The following is a 15,046-nucleotide window of genomic DNA, read 5'->3' as shown; positions in this document are numbered from 1 at the left end:
CAAGTACCTCGGGGTCTTGTTCACGAGTGAGGGGAAGATGGAGTGTGAGTTTGGCCGCAGAATCGGAGCAGCGGGGGCGGTATTGCACTCGCTTTACCACACTGTTGTGACGAAAAGAGAGCTGAGCCGGAAGGCAAAGCTCTCGATCTACCAGTCAATCTTCGTCCCTATCCTCACCTATGGTCATGAAGGATGGGTCATGACCGAAAGAACTAGGTCACGGGTACAAGCGGCCGAAATGGGTTTCCTCAGGAGAGTGGCTGGCGTCTCCCTTAGGGATAGGGTGAGAAGCTCAGCCATTCGCGAGGAGCTCGGAGTAGAGCCGCTGCTCCTTTGCGTCGAAAGGAGCCAGTTGAGGTGGTCTGGGAATCTGGTGAGGATGCACCCTGGGCGCCTCCCTAGGGAGGTGTTCCAGGCACGGACAGCTGAGGCCCCGGGGAAGACCCAGAACTAGGTGGAGAGATTATATCTCCGCACTGCCCTGTGAACGCCTTGGGACCCCCCCCCCCAGTCAGAGCTGGTAGATGTGGCCCGGGAAAGGGAAGTTTGGGGTCCCTTGCTGGAGCGGTTGCCCCTGTGACCCGACCCCGGATAAGCGGTTGAAAATTGATGGATGGATGGATGGACGGACTGACAATCAAAAACAAGACTTTGGCCGCCATTGATTCATAGCACACAAAAAACACTGTGACCGGAACGTGTGCAAAGAGTATTCAAGCGGGCAGTTATTTCTGCATCCGTCCGCCGACCGTTGTTCTCCTCCGTCGTAGCAGGGATTCTGCACGGCACACCCGCGTGTCAAAATCCCATTTGAGCTGGTCTGAGACACATTCTTAAAAAATCCAATAGAAATCACATTTCAAACCCCTCAAACGTGGTTTGGACCCAATTTTCATAAATCACATGTTGTGTTTTTTTTTTCGCTGTCCAGACTTACTTGATTGAATCCAGACTAAAGCAGTCTGAATACAATCTGGATATTACCCAAAAAATATTTGGGCAGGCGGGCTGAATGAGGCCTTAGACGAGTCCCATAGAATTGGAACGTCCATGCTGTGATTCTGTGAGACTTTGTCGCTTGTTATATGTTCTCCTGCTGGCCAACAATACTAATAAGTATCAGTCTTGGGTTGTGGTTTTATTCCACTTTAAAGGAATTCTGTAAACACCATGACACATTGTTAAAAGTAGCCCAAATAATATATATATCTCCGCTGTTCAATTGTAAATGCAGTAATTCAGGTAAATTCAAAGACATATTCAAACATCTTACTCCACCACATTACTACTGAATCATTGTTGATAGCCAATCTAATGAGAATGACAGAATTTGCCAACAGTATGTAACCTGTTAAATAATTACGAGAATTCTTCTTGACAGATAGCGGCTTTCGGTACAACCTTCACGTCTTTCTCAGTATGAAGAGCGTAAAATGACACCGTCGTCACATAGAAGCAGTACAGCAGCACAGTGCTGTGATCGATCCACCGTGCAGAATGAGAGCGGAGAGGGGAATCTTCCTTAACCTTAGTTTGAATTTGGGAATGCACGCTGTAAATTCACTCCGTAAACAATAATCACTTAAAGACTGTAAGCTTTTGATGTGTTACAGGCCCTGAGTGGTTAAACGTGCGCCTTGAGTATTCAGCAGTGTGCACGGCTCTTAAATGGGAGACATTTAGCGTGGAAATGGGGCCATCGGCTAATTGGTCCTTTTAAAGAGCAATGAAGAGCAGCGCGTGCTCACTGACAGTCAACACAAACATTAATGAAGCACCCTGCATCCCCTAATAGGCAGCCGAGCCATGTTTGCCTCAATTATCTGACTTCATTTCAGCAGTTGGGCGGGAAATAATTCAGTGCGCGCTGTCCGCCGCGTGCAGACTCACTCGCTCGTACCGCTCACTTCGAATTGGTGACATGAAAAGAGAATTGCAATTGGCAAAAAGCAGAGATAGCCACGCAACAAAGATAGCAGCAGTCATTACTGACAAGCTTTCACTTCCCACAAAATGATTTTCTCATTTCTTTCTCCCCTGGTTGCTGTTTCAAGCCGCCAATACCGGTCACATCTATGAGTTACTGAAGGCTTTCCTCTTTGTTTAAGCGTAAACACCTCCCTTTTCACAGAAAAATAAATTGCACTGCACCATCTCTCAAGTTTGTATTTTTAACAAATACCAGGTTAATTTCCCGGATTCTTTTCATCAAAGGCTCAGTGTGGTGAAACTTCAACACATGATGAATGCATTACATACTCCCCAAAACCTTAAAATCAATTCCTCCATGCTTTCAACTTGACAATGAGGAGGGTTTAATCGGGCTGAACCAGCTACTTTCTGTTGAACTGTCGGGCAGGTGTAACCCTCCACCCGTCCGCCCCCCTCCCTCCCCCGCCTCTCCCCAACTCTATTTTTACAGTCTCTTGGGACTCCGGCTTTGAAGGGAAACCTATCCAGGAAAATTGCTTGCATTTTTCCCCACCGTAGCGCTGATAGATGGACATTGACTGTCGCATTCCCTCTCATGCACATCGGGGGGGGGGGGGCCTGAAGTCTGTCTCCCCCTCAAACAGTCTCCTTTGAGCCTTTCTGCGGCGTTGCAGTGGTAATAGGCGCTTTGTTGAAGTGCAATGCAGGTTACATGCAGGTTCTGAAGTTCAGGCCTTCACAGAAACATGACTCCTCCAACTTATTTTGGAATATAAAGCACTAAAGCAATTCTTTCAACTGTGTCTTCTCACCAATGGTGAACTTTTTTTGGGTGCAACTTTGAGTTCATTGGCAGCGTACACTTCCCCCCCAGTCCACCCTTTACGTCCCCAACGCCGCCACCTTCATCCATCTCTTTGCTTCGCATTTTTTCTCTCTTCGCATTGTGTTAATTGGCGTAGCATGGTTCGGGCTATTGTAAACATGGCTGTGTGAGACTGGTATAAAAGAGGCACCAGTCACTCCCCAGGCTAAGCTACTGTGCAAGGCAGGCAGGGGCTGCTGCCTATTGTGCCGGCGAAGCCTTTGTAGATTTGCAGCGGGGCCCCCCCTTTTTAATCGCCTCCTCATACTCCGCTCGCCGACTCGCTTTGCATATTTAATTGCCAGGTAAAATCATTTTGTCGGCAATCCGTTTAATTATTTGATTGTACAGTAACCGTAAAGCGTGAGCGCAAGGAAGAGGAGGGGATAAAGGGGGATTGAGAGAAGAAGAGAAACAGCGAGAGAGAGAGAGAGAGAGAGAGAGAGAGCAGCAGGCAGCGGAGAAAGAAAGAGGTCTGTTGCCAGAATAGACATCAAAGCTGTGCCTTGATGTTGATGTTGAATGGGCATTAATGGTTTCTGAAGGCAAGAGATTGCACAGAAAAAAAGAAAGAGAAAAAAATAAACCCTCCTTTTTCTCTGACAATCCCGCCAGCCATCTGAGTAAATGCATAAACATTGGAACTCAGTGCCAGATAGAAGGGTTGAGCAGAGAGAAAGAAAGTGAGAGCAAGAGAAGCTAGTTGGATCGTTCACTTTCATTTCCTGTAATGACTGAAGGGCGAGCGAGAGACAGAGGATGGGTCAAATGGCCCGGCTCGAGGCTGGCACTGATTACCAGGCTGTCGCCACGTCAAACATTTAGGTTTAAAGACCAGATGATTCCGATCAATGTCTGGTAACTCATCTGAAGTCACAAGGACATCAAAGAACAACGCGTCTGGTTCTATTAGATTCTCAAAAGTTAGCTATTATTATTCTTATTATTATTATTATAATATGCTATTAGCATGCACTGAGTATTTCTTAAAGGCTTGTTGATGTTCTACTGTATCTTGAATGCAATTAAAGATTTACAATATGAGAAAAGTCCAGCCTCTATTTTACTCATTACGCTATATTACTTGATATTTTTGTGTGGTTTTATTAGTATCTCCATGTGTTGTAAGCCTACTTTGCCAGATTAAGTCGTATCCTTAACCAAGAAAAAACAGAATTCACGTAAAACAAAAAGGTGCAGCCGCAGGAGAACAAAGCTCCAGAGCCGAGACGCCCCCCTTTCAATGTTTGTGTTCATGGGCCAAGTTTTTGGGCATGGGATATAACCTCAAGCACAACTAATTAATGATTACATACACGTTGGGTAAAATGAACATTGTATGACTTTTGTCTCTTTTCTGGTTCACTGTTGATCAGCTATAAAGCCGCTGTGTTATGCACCCTGGGAATGGGAACCCTATGACATACTTTACTAGACAATATCAAACTTGAAAAGGGCAATTGGTTTGGCCAGTTGGAGCAGAGTGTTAGCAAGTAGTTGCCCATGTGAAAATATGGCCTGCAATGTGTGTTGCTCAGATATATTCGTCCCCTTATCTCCAAATGTCTTGCTAATGGGCAGCTAAACCTTTAAAATCTGCAATAAGCCTATAACTATAATGGAGTATCAGTGTATTCGGGAGAGCTGAAGATTCAAGTCATTACACATACAGATGTTCTTGAAGATAAGAGTTTAAGAAAATAATGACTTAAGGATACTCAGTTACAACCAACCTCTTGATACATATAATCATTACGTTCGTCACAGAAACGTTTTGTCACCACAGGAAACTCATATACATGTATGGAATGGAAATAACGTGTTGGTATGCGCAGGAGTAAGTGTGTAGCTTAAGTATTTACTAGTTGGAAAAGACTAAAAAGCTAATATGAGAATTTCCTCCACAGGATGGAAAGATCCAGCGTGTGACACAACGTTGGCTGGACGCCGTCCTCGCTCCTGTCACCAAACACCTGAGCGTTGTCTCCTGTTTCAGGGTGTGTGCAGTGGGGCTCGGCATTTGCGTGTGAACAGTCCAAGCTGGGGGGCTTTAACTGCAGCTTACCTCCGAAACTCATCCAAAATCACCTTGATCCTCTTCTCGGCTGGCACTGCTGGAGTTCTCTCTCTGCCCTGAAGTCTGTCTCACTCAGCCATTCTCCCCTTCTCTTGTGTTCCATTTTTACTTATCTTTCCAGCTTCCCTAAACTATCATGTTTCTCTGTCACTGTGTTGTGAGGATGTTGTGTATGTGGGTGTTGAGGGGTATCTTATCTGGAGGGAATATCTAGAACCAACATAACCTTGATGAGCGTGTGTGCTTTTTGAGAAAGTACATAACTGCTCCTCGCACTGGCATTGACCCCCCAAACGATGTGTCTTTGTGAGTTTACGTACACAAGATATGAATTATAAATAGAGATTTAAATGGTCCTTTTTCATCCACTGAGAACAGGGGCTAATTTTTTTTTCCGGATGCAAACATTGCACATTTATACATTCATAGCCAAATGAGTGGATATCGAGTAAGAGAAAACATATTTCCAAGGTAATAAAGAAGGATTAAAGCAAGATAAATCATTACAAACAGATTTACAAACTGGTCTGTAGCAATAAAAAAGTGTTTTGTTGTAAAAATACTGTCTAAAGAAAAGTCACCTTTAGATGTAAGATGGAATCCTGCCCCAGGGCAACTAAAACAATACATCACAATGAAAGTGTATAAGAAGCCTACTTATCAAATGGTTTTTGAGCTTTTAATGCATCTGGCATTCTTCATTAGCAGATGAGAGTGTCTCACGTGTCATTATGAGGCCTGGGAAGTAACTTTGGGGGCAAAATCAAAGGTTAGCTTTCTCTGAATAGTTACAATTGTTTATGTTGATTAATGCACTTTGTCCCAAATAAAAAATGAATTAATTTAGGAAATTGAAATTGAGGATAACATTATTATTATATCTTTGCTGTCAGACCAAAAAAATGCATACTAGTTCTATATTCTTATGTTTAAGATTTAAGAAGACCACTATTGTTCATTTATTTTGGGAACCATCCATCTTGCTCTCTTTCTGTCTGCCTCCGCCAACCCAGTGTCAGCAATGGATAGGAATTGTGTTTTCTAACTACCCCCCCTGTCGGGTCTCAACCAACCCCCCCAAGGAAAGTCTGTGTTTTTTAGGCAAGATAGTGATTTGAGCCCAAACCACTGTCAACAAGGAGAACAATTTGGCTGGCAAGGACCATATTTACAGATCGGTGAACCACAGATCCATTTAGCAGCGTTCTTTCGTCCGTAAACACCACAGGTCGGTATCTTCCTCACATCTCAAGAGGAGGAATCGAGTTATGCCATGCGTCCCAAAGTTGGTCTATGCCGACCACCGCTTTGACCGCCATTGTTTAGAAGTACAAGACGGCAAAATTATCCGATAATGCAAGTTTGGTGTGGCAAGCGACTTGGTCCACATTCTTCAGCGACCCAAAGGAATGCAGTCCCTTAAGAATCTTCGCCTGTGGCCTCAGTTTGGTGTATTTTGAATCCATCAGACTTTTTTTTTTTGTGGAATCCTTATTATTGGGAGCGGCATTTCTAAAAATACAATGATTAAAGCGTTTTGTTTTTTAACATGAATGCTCCGACCAAACTCCCCTCGGGGCCATTGCACACACACACACACACACACACACACACACAACGAATCTTAATGTGTCAAGATATGGCAACTTTGAGTCTTGTTAACACCTTGGCCCACATTATATTGCGGGCGAGCTTGGTATGCAAACAGAAAACTGGTTTGGAGTCAGAAAAGGCTTTGAAGCTAAACATACATCAGTCATAAAGTTATATCTGGGGCAGATGAGACCAATAAACCGGCTCCACACTGAAGCCCTTGAAGTCCGGTCATGAGTTGGAGGCATAGGCAAGAGGGAAAACTAAAATTCACTTCAGATAAAGGCTGCTTGTGTAATATTGGTTCCCTTTTTGTGTAGCCAAGCGGTTCCTTTTAAATATAATATGTTGCTTTCAGTAATGCAAAAGCTATTTTAATATACGGAAAACCATTTTAATTCAGGCATCAAGCAGTTGGTCGGTCTTTTATTGTTGGGCGTGGATGAACATTGAGCTGACGGATTTAGTTTTATTGTCGTTATAATCACTTTACTTAATCTTTACTACACGTTCTGATGATGCAAGTGACCATATTTTGCTTTGGAGCTTACGATGACCAGCATCAGTTTAACTCATACATGATACGTCGCAAATTACAGCTCAAATTGTCCAAAAAAGCAGTTTATTTTCCAGAAACCCAAGATGAACCACAAAGAACCTGCAGCATCGTCCAGACATTGTCATCCATACATGGTGTCTTGCTCGGGTGTGGCTGCCACAGACAGTATTGAACTGAGCTCTCTTTTAGAAACTGGGGAATTTCTTTTCGCTTTTATCCTAAGACAGCCATAATGCTTCAGTGTTGTGCCTCACACATACCTTGTGGTCCGTTCCCCAGACGGCTGTGGGAAAAGCGGTGATGCCACTGTGGGTTTGGAAGCCTCCCAGGCACCACAGGGATAAATACTGGCCTCCGTCATATGACGCGGTCATCTGACTCTCGCGGAACTGGAGTTATATGAAGAGGAATGACAGCGGACAACAGAACATTTACATCAAAAACTGGATTTAGTTGTATATCATTATACGGACCGTATAATGATATACGAGTAAATCCAGTTTCCAGTACAGTACTTCACATTGTGACTCCATAACAGGACCATATTCTGTCTTGTGTCTTTTGTTTTGCATTTAAAATGGAAACCAGATCATCACTTAGCTAAAATGGTCTAAATCTTCTTTTCCTTTTCTTTTTTCTCTCACAGATTTTACATAACAAGTGAAACCACACCAAGAGTTTACACACGCCTAAAAGAACATCAGAAAACCACCTGGGTTGTTGGTGTGTGAGTTCTCAAGTCTGTTTCCCATCGAAGACATTCTGCCTGGCAAAGCTCGGGGCTTAGCCGCCATTGTTTACTCTTCACCCACAGAGCCCAGCACCTGTTAGAGATTGAGCCGTACACAACCCAGCTGCAAGCCATTTTCATCCAACACCCAAGAAGATAACTACCCCTGAAGCACAAACATTAGGCTAATCGGCCTTGATAATGGGAACGGACTAAGTTGGATGAGAAGGTCTGTGGTTGCAGGCACAAAGGTCTCAAAACAAGGTAACAAACAACCACACAATTCACCCGTCTCTGGACTGTAGCAGCATTGTCTTTGCTTGTTTGTTTTCTCCAATGCCATGTGTTGATGGGCCAACACGGCCCTCCCGGCACAACAAGAGGCCACCATTGTGAGGAAATGGCTTCACAGTCTTCAAGAGCCCACAGCAGCTTTTTGTTGTTGTTCGACTGGCTCCCTTTCGCCAGCTTGTCCCTCTTCTTCTTTGTATTTTCACACACAAGTAATTAAGTCAGTTTCCCAATTCTGTGATCTCCTCCACCATACTTTGTTCTTGTTTTTTTGTTGTCCTCTGTCCCATTTCTTCTTTTTCTTTCTCCCGTCCTCCCTCCTTCTTGCGGGTTTGTTTCTTGGGTGAGGAGGTCGAGGTTGGGGGCGTAACAGAGAGAAGAAGAAAAAAAACGAGGGAAGGGGGGTTACATTTGCAGCTTTATGACTAACCACATGTGTTTCTGGGCCTTTGTATTTACATGTTTCTCATGGAAAACAGGGTGATGGAAGGGGATGACGGGAAAGAAAAGACAGGCATATGGTTCTTGTTTGTCGAGTTTAATTCAGAGTTGGCTTGTTTGTTTCCTGCAATGAGCGCAGGGAAATACGTTCTCGGAATTATCTTCAAATTGGGCTCCTCGAACAGAGGTTGGACCTACCTTTAAATACGGTTTTAGAAAATGTAAATATATCACACACACAGAAAGAAAGACAGCAACCCCAAGAAACTGGTTGTCAACAACAAGTATCTTTTGTCAGAAGACAAAAGGTTTGATTTTGATCTTCAGAAGGACATTCACGAGATTTTGTAGAGTAAACATGTTTGACTTTAAAAAGTAATTCAACCGCTTCCTCCCTCATGTGTTGTTTCTCTCTGTGGCCGGGGCTCAGTGGGGCTCGCTCCCCTGCTGTAACTCCCACACTCTGCACGCCTCGGGCAACCTCCACTGCTTGCACTGGCCTCGCCATTATAAAGCCTTCATGGGAACCAGAACCAGGTACTTCGCCCCCCTCCCTCCTCCATACCCCCACCTCTACTTCCTCTTCTGTCTTCTGAGGTGTGCCAGCACCCTCCCACATGAAGCAGTGGTTGTCCAATTCTTGCAGTGCTGGCAGTGCGGCAGGGGTGGGGGGGCATTCCATTCTCCTTGGCACGTCTTCGGCTTGTAATCTGCTCAACACCAGACTTCACACACACCGTGGGACGCATCGCCTGGAATCCTCCAAGTTTCGACAGTTTGTGGGAGGTTGTGTGTGAATTTACTAAACATGTTGCCCTAAGAGGATCTCCACCCTTAGATACACCATAAAATATTATATAAAATAAATCAGCAATTCCAGGTGTTATTTTTTGATGCAGCAGACGGTTTGAAATGTACTTCCATCTGCAGAGATTTGGTTAATGATTTCACTTTCAAGAGCCTTACATCAAACCGAACCTCTTAGTTAAAATGAAAACATGTCTTTCTCCGTCAATGGATTTCTCCCTGTGTGAATGTAAAACATCAAAGCGCAAAAACCAAAGGTCAAGAAAAACAAACAATTTCTCTTTCCGGAAGGATCGAGGACAAATCACGTACTTTTTTAATGTCTGAAAGGTTTTCAGTTTTTAATATGTTGACTGATGTGTTTGGGTTGGTGAAAAACAACTCAACTAATTGTAAATATATCAATTGATGTGGTGGATACACAACACGCCTCCATTTTTTTACACACAAATCTGTGATTCATCCATATTTTATGATCTGAAATGGAAATAGAATTCTATTCAGGTTTTAGAATGGAGCATTTGAATGTTTATTTTCACATTTCATGACGCCATCCTGACCCAAACAAAAAAAGATTATGATCAGATATAGTTTATATCATATAAAAGTGATTTATCCATACTCAATTAACATAGCGTTGTCTTGTTTTTGCCCATTATTGATTGATGCAGGATATTTTATTACGTTAAAACATGTTGTGGATTGAAATTATTTGAAAAAAAATAAAAAGGAAACTTTTTGGAAGTTTGCATTTCACAAGTTGTAAATGCAGCCACGACTGAAATCACATTCTTCTCATAGTGTAATACTCATAACAGTCTGGTCTTTATCCGTCACTATGCAGAATTACACATTGTTTAAATATGTGGGAACAGAAGCTGTGTGAGAAACCGAATTAACTATTTATTAACCTACATTATCTCCAGGTGAATCTCCTTGTTATCACTGCACCCTAATTTGTTGGATATATTGTTTAAATTAAATTATATCCAATAATTGCGATAAGTCTTTCATCTCGGGGACACAACAACTACCGCTTTGGTCATTGTAGCCAAAGCCTCTTTTTTTTATTATTGTCATCAACTTATTAAAAATGTTCCAATTTCTTCAGTAGTCATTTAATTTGGGGGCCAAGGCTCTTTAACAACAACTACACCGCTTTCTCGGTAATAAACCACATGGCAATAATATTTCCTTAAATGAAGATAAATAGGGGGGGGGGGTGGTATGCTGATTGTGAACAGAGGGACCACGACTCTGAATCTATTTAGAATGATACAGACCCATTAACATACTTAAGAACAAGGGACGAGGGTCTTAAGCACAACATCAAGTTATTTTTTATGTTCGCCGAACCCTTTGTCATTTGGTACATAAACAATAGTCTTCTAAATATGGATAGACACTGCATATGTCAATGTTTTCCGTCCCATCTTGTCTTTCTGAGCACCATTCAACTTCAAGGTGTTTTGATTGTATGAGTGTTTGAAAATATTATGAAAGCTGTATTTTAACCTGTATTTTAACCTTCAAAGCTCTAGTCAGATAAACCATGACTACGGTACGGGCTTACAGATTTAACACTTTTAAATTGTAACACTTTTACAATTTACAACCATTAATTTGAAAAACATCAGTTGTGCAATAGATTTGACATAATACAGTTGCGTGTTTTGTTTCTATGCAAGTCTGGAGCTGATTTGAAACCAGCCTGGGGAGCAAACAGGAAACCCGATGCTCTCACAATATGCGTCCCATGTTTCAGCAATACCAGCAAATCATTTGTAAAATGTTCCCCCTGACTGACAAGCGTTTTTGTATGAAAATTTGGTTTTGGGCATCTGGTAAGTGGGGCATGAGCGATGTTACTGAAGACAAAGAAACCATGGTGAAGGATGACAGATGAATATTGAACAGATGTAATACCAGCAGTGGAATAAATGCGGATCTTGGGCTTCCCACTGACACTATTTGACCTTAATAATGCTCCCGGATCCTTTATGCCCTTTGTTTGTATTCAGTGTTATGAAATGAATGTTAAAGAACAATTTCTGTTATAAGTTACGTGAATTCTGTCAGGGTGGGTGGAAGGCAGGACTCAAACGCAGATGTCTTAAACAAAAATACTTTAATAGTCAAAAAAGGCAAAAACAAAAGGCCAACGGGCAAAAACACACACGAACAGTGGGCAAACCGGCAGGCAAGAACTAACGAACCTCCAGGACGATAGACAATGAAGCGACAAGTGACACAAGAGACACACAGCTTAAATACACCAGGGAGGTGCAGGTGATTGGACACAGGTGGAAATGATCACACAATTACAGGGGATGACAGGACAAGGCAGGAAGTGAAGTTACCCGGGGACACAAGTGGCAGAAAACTCCAAAATAAGACAGGACGTTAACCACACCGTGACAAATTCTAAAACTTTTTTACAAACGTATGACAAACAAAATGTGGCAAAGCCAATAAAATTTGTTACAAAATTTACCAAAGGAAACAACAATAGTTCTTTCAGCACTCCCTTCGCAGCCGGCTGCTGCAGTTCTCAAGAATGCGTATAAGCGTAAAGACAATGTTTGTTCCTGAGGAGGGGACAGTGAAAGACTTTTCACAAACCAGGACATTTACCTATTCACACGGGCAAGTCTGGTCCCTTCAATCTGAGTCAATGATAAGGTGTCCACCTGGTGTTTCGGTTTAGCAAGTGACCTTGATAACAAGTTTATCCGACCGATTGCTGACGGGAGCTTTTGAAAACAAGAACAGGAACGTGTGGTCGTCCTCAGCCTTGAATTGTGCTAACTCTGTTGGAATAGGGTTAGGGTTAGGGTTAGTCTTACTACGACCCATTGTACGACGCACAACACATTCACACACATCTGATAAAAGAATGCAATCATTTGCAGCCCGGACCAACTGTATGTGGTCAGATCAGATCACAATGCATCAACAGGGCATTCACATCTGTACCAATCCACATGTGATTGGATCAACGCGTGTTGAAACCAGGTCTAAGCCGGGCCAAGCCGTTTTTGTATTTATTCAGTTTTCACAAAACATCTTGGCCAACTGTGATGGTCTAAATATTTCTCTATAGTTTTTAACTTTCAATTTATTTGCATTAAAAGACGTCACTCAATTTTGGATGGAAAAAATCATGGGTATGTGTGGCTTGCATACGTAGATTCTTAAACAACAACCCCACCACCTTTCTGTTGACTTCCTGCCACTGCAGAGGGCGATAATGTGCAGAAGGGTTTGCAATATGTTGTATTCAAGAAGTTTGTTCAAGATGTTTAATTGCATTGTTTAAGGGACTCCGATCGCTGGAATATTATAAAACAATAGAAGTATATGACATGTGAGAGATCAACCAAACATTGAAGAAACGGTTCAGAACCAAATGAGTTCTAGACAAGCTTCAGGAAGGACGGCCTGTGTTTTTTCGAAATGGGACACTGAAAAGGCAAACAGATTATTTATTAATGTGTTTATTTGGTGGTTGTTTGTGTCCCTCTCGTCACACATCCATTTCAAATGTCAAAGGACCTCATTTGGGTTGTGTCAAAATTCGCCATGTGGAGACGGAGGAGACTTTGTCGGGCTACTCACCGACTGAGACGGCATTTTCAGAAGAAGTTTAGCGATAGCTTCAGCTGTAAAGTCTTTGGAATATCCTCATGAATATGGACCATGCTTCGGAGAGGAATCATTCTGTTAATACCTGAGAGTGGTAATAGGAGAAAATAGGGTAAAAATGGACATGAGAGGCCACGTGTTATGGCCGACAAGTGTAAACCAGAAAAGAGAAAGCCAGTCAACGTTACATTATTTGCCCGCATGTAGTCATGTGTAAACAAACATATGCAAGCTTTTGATCTTGTGAACCGTGAAATCTTCTTGGAGAAAACAGGAAAATTAGGCTTCACCGCAGGGGGAGGAGGAGGGGCGCAGGAGGCAAAGGCTCATGGGAAAAGATATTTCGTCTAATATGGGGAGTTCCAAGCTATTAAATGAACGTCCCCCCTCTGACTTAATTTGATTCAGCTTAACACTGTTTTCTCTCAAATGTTTAACCCTGAGGAACTCATGAGGATCGGTATTGGTGGAATTATTGTTCCCTCATCAAAGTGCTGGAGTTATAATCAAGCCCTTTGTAGTTTAATTGTCTACATTCAATGGCAGGTTCTAATGGCACGAGCCCATTCAGCTGGGGCATACAGTGGATAACAAGGCACCAATAACTAGATGATTAGTTCATTTTCACTACAGATGAAGCCCATAATGATAGATACGGAAATCTGTGCTGAGGCGCTGCTCTTTTCATGTGAGGAACCCATTGAGGAGGCTGATTTTCATCAGACGGCCACATTCTCAGCCCCAATTCTGTTGACATTGCAACAGCGGCTCAAGGGGTTGGTGGGTGGTTGATAAAAGGGAATGGAGGCGGGGAGGCTACTTGAGAGACGGAGAAAAGAAGGAATAAGTTGCTCTGCCCATGAGCAGCACTTTTAGTTTTTTTTTTTTCTCCCTCACGTGGCTCCCTGGTAGGATGTGTGAGTTTGTTACAGAGGTGAGCGAGCTTCCCTCCCTCCCCCCCTGGAAAGCTTGTGCCCAAGAGCTATCCATTTGAACTTCAATGAGAGGCAGCCTTCTTGTGAGGACATGAAACAGGGATCTTTGAGAGACTGTCAGAAGTGCCCGGGCATGCCTTCTTTACCTGATGTGATGTGAAGCCCACTTTTGTTTGATGATTCCATACATTGATACAAGCTGGTATCCTCGGTAGAGGGAGAAAGGGAGAGGGAGGAAAGGTTAACGTAGCTGCATCTCAGCTGTCAGTGTGCAGGTAAAGAGAGAGAAAGTTTGTTCTTTCTGTAATGATGTTGAAACAATTCTTTTCTAATTCGACAACACCATAAGAATCAGGAGAAAAATCACAAACATACTTTCAAAGTTCAGTCTAAAGTTCAGCTGATATATACAGCTTCATTACCCAGACAAGTCAAGACGGTCGCTTTGTCCTTTCTCATGTAGCTTGATACAGTAAACCTACATCTGACTATCTGGAAGTGTCCCTCAGAAAGGAAACGGGAGTACAGGAACAAAAAGAGAGATTTTTGAACTGTAAAAGAAAGCTAAGTCATGCTCTGCCTAAGAATTCATTCATAGATGGTGGTCGACTTCGGGAGGAAGACGACGGCTCCGCTACCGCTGAGGGTTCTGGGAGAAGAGGTGGCCATGGTCGAGGACTACAAGTACCTGGGTGTCTCCATCGACAACAGACTGAACTGGAAGACCAACATCAACGCCGTCTACAGGAAGGGGATGAGTCGACTCTTTTTCCTGAGGAAGCTTCAATCCTTCCATGTGTGCAGCAAGATGTTGGAGATGTTCTATCAGTCTGTTCTGGCCAGTGCTTTGTATTTCGCCGTGGTCTGCTGGGGGAGCAGCATTGGACCCGGTGATCAACAGACTTAACAAACTGGTTAAGAAGGCCTGGCTCCATCATTGGCAGCAAACAGGACAGCTATCAATCAATCTATCTATCTATCTATCAATCTATCATACCAAAAATAGCCAATGTTAAAAAATGCAGAGGGCTGTTTTGGCGGAAGCCTGATGTTGTTGGGGAGATAATTAGATTCATGAGTTTGAGGGTTTGTCAGACGTTAAACAGCAGTTTACCACGAGGGAGAATTTTACAAATCTGGAAATTTATCAGGATGGCATTTTATTGTGAAG

General features: G+C 42.9%; 1 long non-coding RNA gene across 1 annotated transcript; it reads right to left on the bottom strand.

The window, feature by feature from the left end:
• Positions 1-12,854: 12,854 nt before the first annotated feature.
• Positions 12,855-14,763, bottom strand: LOC144383366 (uncharacterized). The gene is made up of 3 exons (XR_013450728.1): positions 14,564-14,763; positions 14,022-14,074; positions 12,855-13,025 (listed from the first exon to the last, which is right to left on the bottom strand). It is a non-coding gene; the product is annotated as an uncharacterized LOC144383366 (long non-coding RNA).
• Positions 14,764-15,046: the final 283 nt, after the last annotated feature.

This window comes from Gasterosteus aculeatus, chromosome 9 (assembly GCF_964276395.1).
Source record: "Gasterosteus aculeatus chromosome 9, fGasAcu3.hap1.1, whole genome shotgun sequence".
NCBI lineage: Eukaryota > Metazoa > Chordata > Actinopteri > Perciformes > Gasterosteidae > Gasterosteus > Gasterosteus aculeatus.
This window is presented reverse-complemented; position numbering and strand designations above follow the sequence as displayed.